The sequence below is a fragment of the Pseudophryne corroboree genome, chromosome 9 (genome assembly GCF_028390025.1).
Source record: "Pseudophryne corroboree isolate aPseCor3 chromosome 9, aPseCor3.hap2, whole genome shotgun sequence".
In the NCBI taxonomy this organism is placed as follows: Eukaryota; Metazoa; Chordata; class Amphibia; order Anura; family Myobatrachidae; genus Pseudophryne; species Pseudophryne corroboree.
In genome coordinates, this window is record NC_086452.1 from 214927753 (window position 1) to 214936782 (window position 9030).

A 9030-nucleotide genomic window follows, 5' to 3' on the forward strand; every position below is an offset into this window, starting at 1 on the left:
CAGCTCATCCAGGATGGCACATCAATGCGAACTGTGGCAAGAAGGTTTGCTGTGTCTATCAGCGTAGTGTCCAGAGCATGGAGGCGCTACCAGGAGACAGGCCAGTACATCAGGAGACATGGAGGAGGCCGTAGGAGGGCAACAACCCAGCAGCAGGACCACTACCTCCGCCTTTGTGCAAGGAGGAACAGGAGGAGCACTGCCAGAGCCCTGCAAAATGACCTCCAGCAAGCCACAAATGTGCATGTGTCTACTCAAACGATCAGAAACAGACTCCATGAGGGTGGTATGGGGGCCTGACATCCACAGGTGGGGGTTGTGCTTACAGCCCAACACCGTGCAGGACGTTTGGCATTTGCCAGAAAACACCAAGATTGGCAAATTCGCCACTGGTGCCCTGTGCTCTTCACAGATGAAAGCAGGTTCTCTCTGAGCACATGTGACAGACGTGACAGAGTCTGGAGACGCCAAGGAGAACGTTCTGCTGCCTGCAACATCCTCCAGCATGACCGGTTTGGCAGTGGGTCAGTAATGGTGTGGTGTGGCATTTCTTTGGGGGGCCGCACAGCCCTCCATGTGCTCGCCAGAGGTAGCCTGACTGCCATTAGGTACCGAGATGAGATCCTCAGACCCCTTGTGAGACCATATGCTGGTGCGGTTTGCCCTGGGTTCCTCCTAATGCAAGACAATGCTAGACCTCATGTGGCTGGAGTGTGTCAGCAGTTCCTGCAAGACGAAGGCATTGATGCTATGGACTGGCCCGCCCGTTCCCCAGACCTGAATCCAATTTAGCACATCTGGGACATCATGTCTCGCTCCATCCACCAACGTGGCGTTGTGTGACGTTGCACCACAGACTGTCCAGGAGTTGGCGGATGCTTTAGTCCGGTCTGGGAGGAAATCCCTCAGGAGACCATCCGCCACCTCATCAGGAGCATGCCCAGGCGTTGTAGGGAGGTCATACAGGCATGTGGAGGCCACACACACTACTGAGCCTCATTTTGACTTGTTTTAAGGACATTACATCAAAGTTGGATCAGCCTGTAGTGTGTTTTTACACTTTAATTTTGAGTGTGACTCCAAATCCAGACCTCCATGGGTTAATAAATTTGATTTCCATTGATAATTTTTGTGTGATTTTGTTGTCAGCACATTCAACTATGTAAAGAACAAAGTATTTAATAAGAATATTTCATTCATTCAGATCTAGGATGTGTTATTTTAGTGTTCCCTTTATTTTTTTGAGCAGTGTATATATATATATATATATATATACACAGTATCGCAGAAATACCATATAAACAGTGATAACCAGTATATATGCACAATAATATATGATTTCCTTCCTTTCAAATCAAGTGGGTAACGTCGGCGCATATAAATATATTTTGAGGTAAAAGATAAAAAAGTTCCCTGACCCCTGTACTAGATTGTTAGCTCAGAGCAGGGCCCTCTTTCCTCTTGTTGTCAAAACCCTCTCCTACTCAACGACCATCTTTACCCGCTTTTTCTCCTGCTGGTAAAGGCTCATCTCTATCTATGGTCACCAGCTCCTAGTAGTACGCTGATCACTCACTCGCTACTTACATCTAAGCTGTATTGTGTTTTGAGAATTGTGGTGCTCTGTGTTACCTGTACTCTATTTTTGTTATTTAATTACTGTAATGTTATGTTTTGTCTCCTTCTACTGTTATTTGTACAGCACTGCGAAACACTTGTGGCGCCTTATAAATAAAATGTAATAATAATACATAGGAACTTCCAACTTTTCTATAACTTGTGCTGGTTTTTTTTTAAATTTAACATACCTAGACTTGACAAGTTTTTGGTAATTAAATTCCTCAATCTGTGTAACCTTTGCTCTCACACAGTAACCAACCATGCTCTTTACTGATTTTTGAAGCCAGCTTGCATCTTCTGTCCTTTGGTATGTGTATGTAGGGAGTACTTCTAAAAGTCCTTAGATGTTTTACACTTGGTTTTCTCTTTGACCAGGCTTCAATATGTGTTATGTCCTTTAAAGCTTTTGTGTAGAATGGTTTTTAAGATTAACTGCTATGCACACAGCTTTAACCCAACACTAGTTGTCTAGACCTGCTTTCTTTAGCATATATCTTTCTTTCTTTACCAATATACAGTACAATTTGCTTGTTCGCAGATACCATTTTGCTCATGAGTATAGGCAATGGTCAGTTGATGCTCTACTCCATATTTTCTCAATAATAATTCCATCTCTTTGTTGAGAAATTCTCCACCATTAACAGATCTCAGGGTCTTGCATCCGTGACCGGGTTAATTCTCTACAAATCTCTTAAAGGGGGGTATCCTATTAGCAGCAGTAATTTACCGCTGCCAATTGCCTCGCCCAGGGCTATCCAATTAGCCCAATGTGGCACACTCCTCCTGATGCTGACACTTATTTGGGATTATGCTTCACCTGAAGCATAATCAGTGATAAGCGGCCGCCGGAGCTGCAATAGTACTTGGGATTGGGAATTCATCACTGATTCCATGTGTTATCACATGATCATGGGTCAATTTTTAGCTGATAAAAATGGCCTCCAATTTGATACCTCAATGATGACCATCGGTCTAAAAACACAATATCAGGCCATTTTTATTGGCTGAAAACAGATTGCAAGTAATTGGATACTACCGAAAGTCTGCAATCTTCTTTGCTACTTCGGATTCTTGTGAAGTCATCTATAAACATCTCAAAGTATCTGTAGCCACCAACTGACTTTATTTCCATTGGACCACACACATCTGTATGTACTATCTCAAATGATGCTATAGCTCTGCTTGCTTACCAGGGAAATGATTGACGACTTTGTTTTCCTAATCACATACAGGGGTTCTCTGTTATTCCTGTGACCATCCTGTTCTGTAGTTTCTGAACACTGTTGAATCCAAGGTGACCAAATCTTCTGTGCAAGAGTACTAGTGACTGTGACTCAGTTGTCATCATCATGTAACAGTGTTGTGTATCAGGGACATACAATTGCTGACACCTTGTGCCTGTAGATACTGTATGATGGTTTCTTTTCTGTTTCAGACATTACACTTTCCTTTAATGAAGTGAGCTTTTTAGCCTCTCTGTTACAGGACACTGATGGCTATAAGATTTGTTCCCATTTCTGATACATAAATTTATGCAAAAGCAGTACTCTATGTTGTTGACTTATAGGGAAAGCATTCTTCAAACTGTAGTAACTTTGCTCTGACTGTGTCTGTGTTTAACTTTGATATATTTGCTTCCAATGCTACATCTCTGAAATCAAACTTGGACATCAAGTTCTGTAGCATTGCTGTAGTGATCTCTTCATCATCTACTTGCACATCAACAGATGCTAGTTGCTGAGAAACAGACATCATTTTGTTAATGTAGTGAATCATAATGCTGTATTCACACAACTTAGTATTGTATAATACACGTCTGAAATTTATTTTTCTCATGAGATCTTGGTATGCTGCCTACAGTGCTGTCCACATGTCTCTAGCTGACATATTCCTATGAATGATAGAGTATACAAGCTGATCTACAATAATATCCATGACTCTCTCTATATCATCTGGGTTTGGACTGTCACTGGGATCCACTGTCACTTTTCACATGCTGCAATTGCATTTCAATAGCAAAATTCTATGTTATATAATTTTCAGAACCTTTTTAGCTTGATAAACCCCATTAGTGTGTAGATCCTGTATACATGCACCTTACAGACATAACTATGCAGCTTCTGTGCTTTCATCAGCTTCTGTATTGCTACACTGTGCTGGAAACACTCTCTGCTGTCTTCACTCTTTCTTCTGTAGCAGCCTGTGATGTGCATGTGCCTAAGACGGTATCTATGTGCTGCTCTGAGCTTTCTAGTAGCCTGGGATTCTATTTTAAACTTGTGTGCCTGTGCCCATAACCTGTTGGGAATATGTGTGTACAGGCTTGATAATGTGGCACAGTTTCTGTACACACCAGTGGTTGCCTTAAGACAATAAACAGCCCAGTGGAGTGGTTTATAGAAGGAAAACAGGTACAGCAATACTCACTGTTATACATACTGGTTTGATTGACCAGAACTACTGTAAGTACTGCATGTGTGTGCAGTACTGCGCAGTACTAGATTAACTGCTAGGCAACATAGGCAGCTGCTTAGGGCCTGATGGGCCCCCTGGCACAGCCAGAGGCCTGGGTCAGCTGCTGCTGAGGGGGACATTGTCCCCTTTTGCAGTGATGCTGAGGCTCCAGCGTATGGTGTATCCCTTGTCATCGCACGCACTTTCTGGTGCCCATCTGCCACATGACTTAGTTGAGAAGTCTTGCAATAGTACAGCTGTCTTTTTCCCTCCTCCGGCCAGGGAAAGAAAGTGTAGACTAGAAACCAAGGAGCTCCTGCCACCTTCTTCTCTCCAGTGTGATCTGTCGCCTCCACACTGTTCTATGATTTGTGACTGCACTGTGATTGGGACTAACACTGGGAGAGGAAAGCCTTTGTAATGAGCACCTGCTTAAAACATTTCCATGCTGAAACATTTGTCCACCAACCCTGAATAACACCCTGCATGCTGTGAATATGTGAGAGTGTAGGGAGCAAATACCACTATACCCCTACACTGGCAGGTATGTCAGAATTATTTCTGTGTCTTCTATTATTCTGCTGCTGCGCCCATCCACACGCTGCTGTTGCAGGGTCACCCACTCTGTAGGCTGCTACACAGGTACTGGCTATCCCCGCACTGCCCCGCATTATAGACATATTAAAATATGAAGGAGAGCTGTTGAGTAGCCCTACCAGTCACTGGCACGGACTTGTGTATGTCCAGGGCTGCAGGTGTGTGTAGTATGCGCCAGCTTTGTGCACCATGTGGAGAATACAGAGTTTGTGTATAATATAAAATATGACTATTGTGGAAAAGGACAAAACTGGAGTCTCTCTCCCCACCTCCTGGTTTGTCCTGCTATAGGTTGCCCCTTTATGCTCTCTCTCCTCTTTCTCTGCATATCTCTGTTCTCTCTTTGTCCTCTCTCTCTCCCCTTTCTCCTCTCTCTGCTTCTTTCTCTCCTCAATGGGCCTCTCTCTCATCTCGTTTTCTGCCCCCCCCTCCTCTCTGTGCCTATGTCTCTCTTTCTCTACTCTCTCTGTCTCTCTTCTATCAGAATCTCTCCTCTCACTTTCCTCTTTCTGACTCTCCTCTATCTGTCTCTCTATCCTCTCTCTCTCTGACCCTCTCTCCTCTTTGCCTCTCTTGCTCTCTCTTTTCTTAAACTTCTACTGCTACCTCCCAGCTTGCATCTTGTACTTGTCTACGGTCTCTCTCTCGCCTTTGTTGTTAACCACCTTTGGCTACCTTCTCTCTCTGAAATTGCAGCACAAACCTCTGCCAGCTTTCCCTAAAAGAAGAGTATATATCTGCCACTGCTGCTGTTTGGGGCTGATCCTGCTTATCTCCAGCTTCCACCGCCAGCAGCAGCAGCTCTCCCAGCAGCAGAACATGAGCAAAATTGGTCCCCATGCTGCGCGAGAGGAGGCTCCAGAATCTTCCTCCACTGAAGGAGTGCAGGTAGGGCCACTGCTGACCCATGGACATGCAAGGTAGAGTGGCATAAACACAGCAGGGACAGGCAGGGGGTTGGGATGATAGGATATAGTGCTATAGATTGTTGAGGATGGAGGCCTCAAATTGGTGCCTTACTTATGGCCTGATGAGATCTAAATCTGGCTATAATAGGGTAGCATCTAGTTTGCCTTCGTGGAGAGGACCTTTCCCATAAGCCCCTGGGTCCATGTCACAAACTATTTGGAATAGTAACCTGTGGCGAGCGAAGCGGAGCAAGATACTAAGCTCGCGAGGGTCCAATGGTGCATGGATAAAATGAAATAACCTCAAATGAATGGAGAATGGATAAAACATTTAGGTGCTGTAAGGGCGGAAGTTATCTACTGCCCTTTCGTTATGTCACTTCCTAGTCCTGATCACAAAGAGAAAATATACACAACCGCTATAGTACTGTGACACCTTTACACAGTAAAGTGGCTGCACTCTGCACATGTGCAGTAGTACATTAGGTATACTAGTGCCGAGTATGTGTGCACAGAGAGAAGACAGCGCAGAATATACTTTGGATTTATCTACATTAAGCATCCCATGTTCTTTAAAATTAGTAGTGATTTTGTATGTTGCAACTGACATCAGTATAATTAAATTTTTTCTCATACGTCCTAGAGGATGCTGGGGTCACATCAAGAACCATGGGGTATAGACGGGATCCACAGGAGACAAGGGCACTTTAATACTTTCAAAGGGGTGTGAACTGGCTCCTCCCTCTATGCCCCTCCTCCAGACTCCAGTTTAGAATCTGTGCCCAGGCAGACTGGATGCACACTGAGGAGCTCTACTGAGTTTCTCTGAAAAGACTTTAAGTTAGGTTTTTTATTTTCAGGGAGCACTGCTGGCAACAGTCTCCCTGCTTCGTGGGACTTAGAGGAGAGAAGTCAGACCTACTTCTGTGAGTTTAAAGGATCTGCTTCTTTGGCTACAGGACACCATTAGCTCCTGAGGGTTTGGAACACTAGGTACGCCTAGGGGTTCATTCCCAGAGCCCGCCGTCACCACCCCTGCAGAGCCAGAAGACAGGTGAGTAGAAGAAGATCAGAAGACTTCAGTGATGGCTTTGAGGTACTGCACTGCGGCCGCGCTGCGCGCCATGCTCCCAAACACAACAGCACTGCAGGGTGCAGGGCGTGGGGGGGCGCCCTGTTCAGCATATAAACCTCATTTATCTATCTGGCAACAGCGGACAAGGTGCCTGGGCACTGTCCAGACCCCCGCCAGTGTCAAAAAGTTTAAAAATGAGCGGGTCTGAAGCGCGCCAGTAAGGGGGTGGGGCTTAGCCCTCACAGCACACAGCTCGGCGCCATAGCTCTTCACATGGCTGCAGAGACGCTGGTCCTTCCTCATACTGCTGTAACAAGTAACAGGGTGGAAAACGGGGGGGGGGGCGGGGGGGCACAGCGATTTTGGTGCATTATACTAGTTTATAAAAGCGCTGCTGGTCTGGGACATTGGCTGTAGTGTTCAGACCAGGTTTTGGGCGCTGGGGTGTGGGCTGGCTATATCTCCCTCTGTGTCTCTCTGACAGGCTTTGCTGTAGGTCTGTCCCCTATAGGCCCAGTGTATCTGCGTGTGGTGGGTGCACGTGTGTCGGCATGTCTGAGGCGGAGTGTGTGTTGAGGACACAAAAGGCTGTGGGAGTGACCCTGTCGGCACCGCCGACACCGGATTGGGTGAATGTTTTGAGTGCTTTGAATGCAAATGTGGCTCTGATTTATAAAAGATTGGATAAATCTGAGTCTCAGAACCAGGCTTGGAAGAAATCCATAGAGGATGTGTTGTTTCAAGTCCAGACCCCTTCGGGGTCAAAAAAACGTTCATTTGCCCAGCTGGCAGACACGGATACCGACACGGACACTGACTCAAGTGTCAACTATAGTGATGCCAGATTAGATCCAAAACTGGCAAAGAGCATTCAGTACATGATTGTGGCTATAAAAGATGTATTACATATCACTGAGGACCCTGCTGTTCCTGATACTAGGGTCTGTATGTATAAAGGGAAGAAACCTGAGGTAACTTTTCCTCCCTCTCATGAACTGAATGCACTTTGTGAAAAGGTTTGGGAAAATCCTGACAAAAAGTTTCAGATTCCCAAAAGGATTGTAGTGGCGTATCCGATTCCCTCTGGGGATAGGGAAAAATGGGAGTCACCCCCCATTGTGGACAAGGCTTTATCACGGCTGTCCAAAAAAGTGGCTCTTCCGTCCCCTGACATGGCAGCCCTAAAGGATCCTGCGGATCGTTGACAGGAAAATACATTGAAATCCATTTATATTCCACGGGTGCGCTACTCAGACCAGCCATTGCATCTGCATAGGTGAGTAGTGCTATCGAAAAATGGGCATATAACCTGTCATCTGAATTGGATACCCTGGATAGGGATAACATTCTTCTGACGCTAGGTCATATCAGGGACGCTGCAGTCTACCTAAAGGAAGCTGCGAGAGATATTGGCCTCTTGGGTTCACGGGCCAATGCCATGGCAGTCTCAGCTAGGAGAGCATTGTGGATTCATCAATGGAATGCTGATGCTGACTCCAAAAAAGCTATGGAGTCTCTACCGTATAAAGATGGTGTATTGTTTGGTGACGGCCTCGCTGAGTTGGTATCTATGGCTACCGCGGGTAAGTCATAATTTTTACCTTATGTGCCTGCACCACAAGAGAAAGCACACCAGTATCAGATGCAGTCCTTTCGGCCCTATAAATACGGAAAAGGGCGAGTGTCTTCCTTCCTTGCTACAGGAGGAAAGGGAAAGGGTTAGCGATCACCGGTCATGGCCGGTTCCCAGGAGCATAAGTCCTCCCCGGCTTCTGCCAAGTCCACCGCATGACGCTGGGGCTCCTCTGCGGGAGTCCGCACCGGTGGGGGCACGTCTCAGGCTCTTCAGTCAGTTCTGGGCTCGTTCGGGCCCAGACCCATGGGTTTTAGAAATAGTGTCCCAAGGGTACAAACTGGAGTTTCAAGACGTCCCCCCTCACCGATTTTTCAAATCAGCCTTACCAGCTTCTCTTCCAGACAGGGAAATGGTATGCGCCACGATACAAAAATTGTGTCACAATCAAGTCATTGTCAGGGTTCCCCCATCACAACAGGGAGAAGGCTTTTATTCAAGCCTGTTTGTGGTTCAGAAGCCAGACGGCTCAGTCAGACCAATCCTGAACCTCAAATCCCTCAATTTCTACGTAAAAAAATTCAAATTCAAGATGGAATCTCTCCGGGCTGTGATCTCCAGTCTGGAGGAGGGGGATTTTATGGTGTCGGTATGCCTACTTACATGTTCCCATTTATCCTCCACATCAGGCTTACCTGAGGTTTGCAGTTCAGGATTGTCATTACCAATTTCAGACGTTGCCGTTTGGTCTGTCCACGGCTCCGAGGGTTTTCACCAAAGTAATGGCCGAAATGATGGTTCTC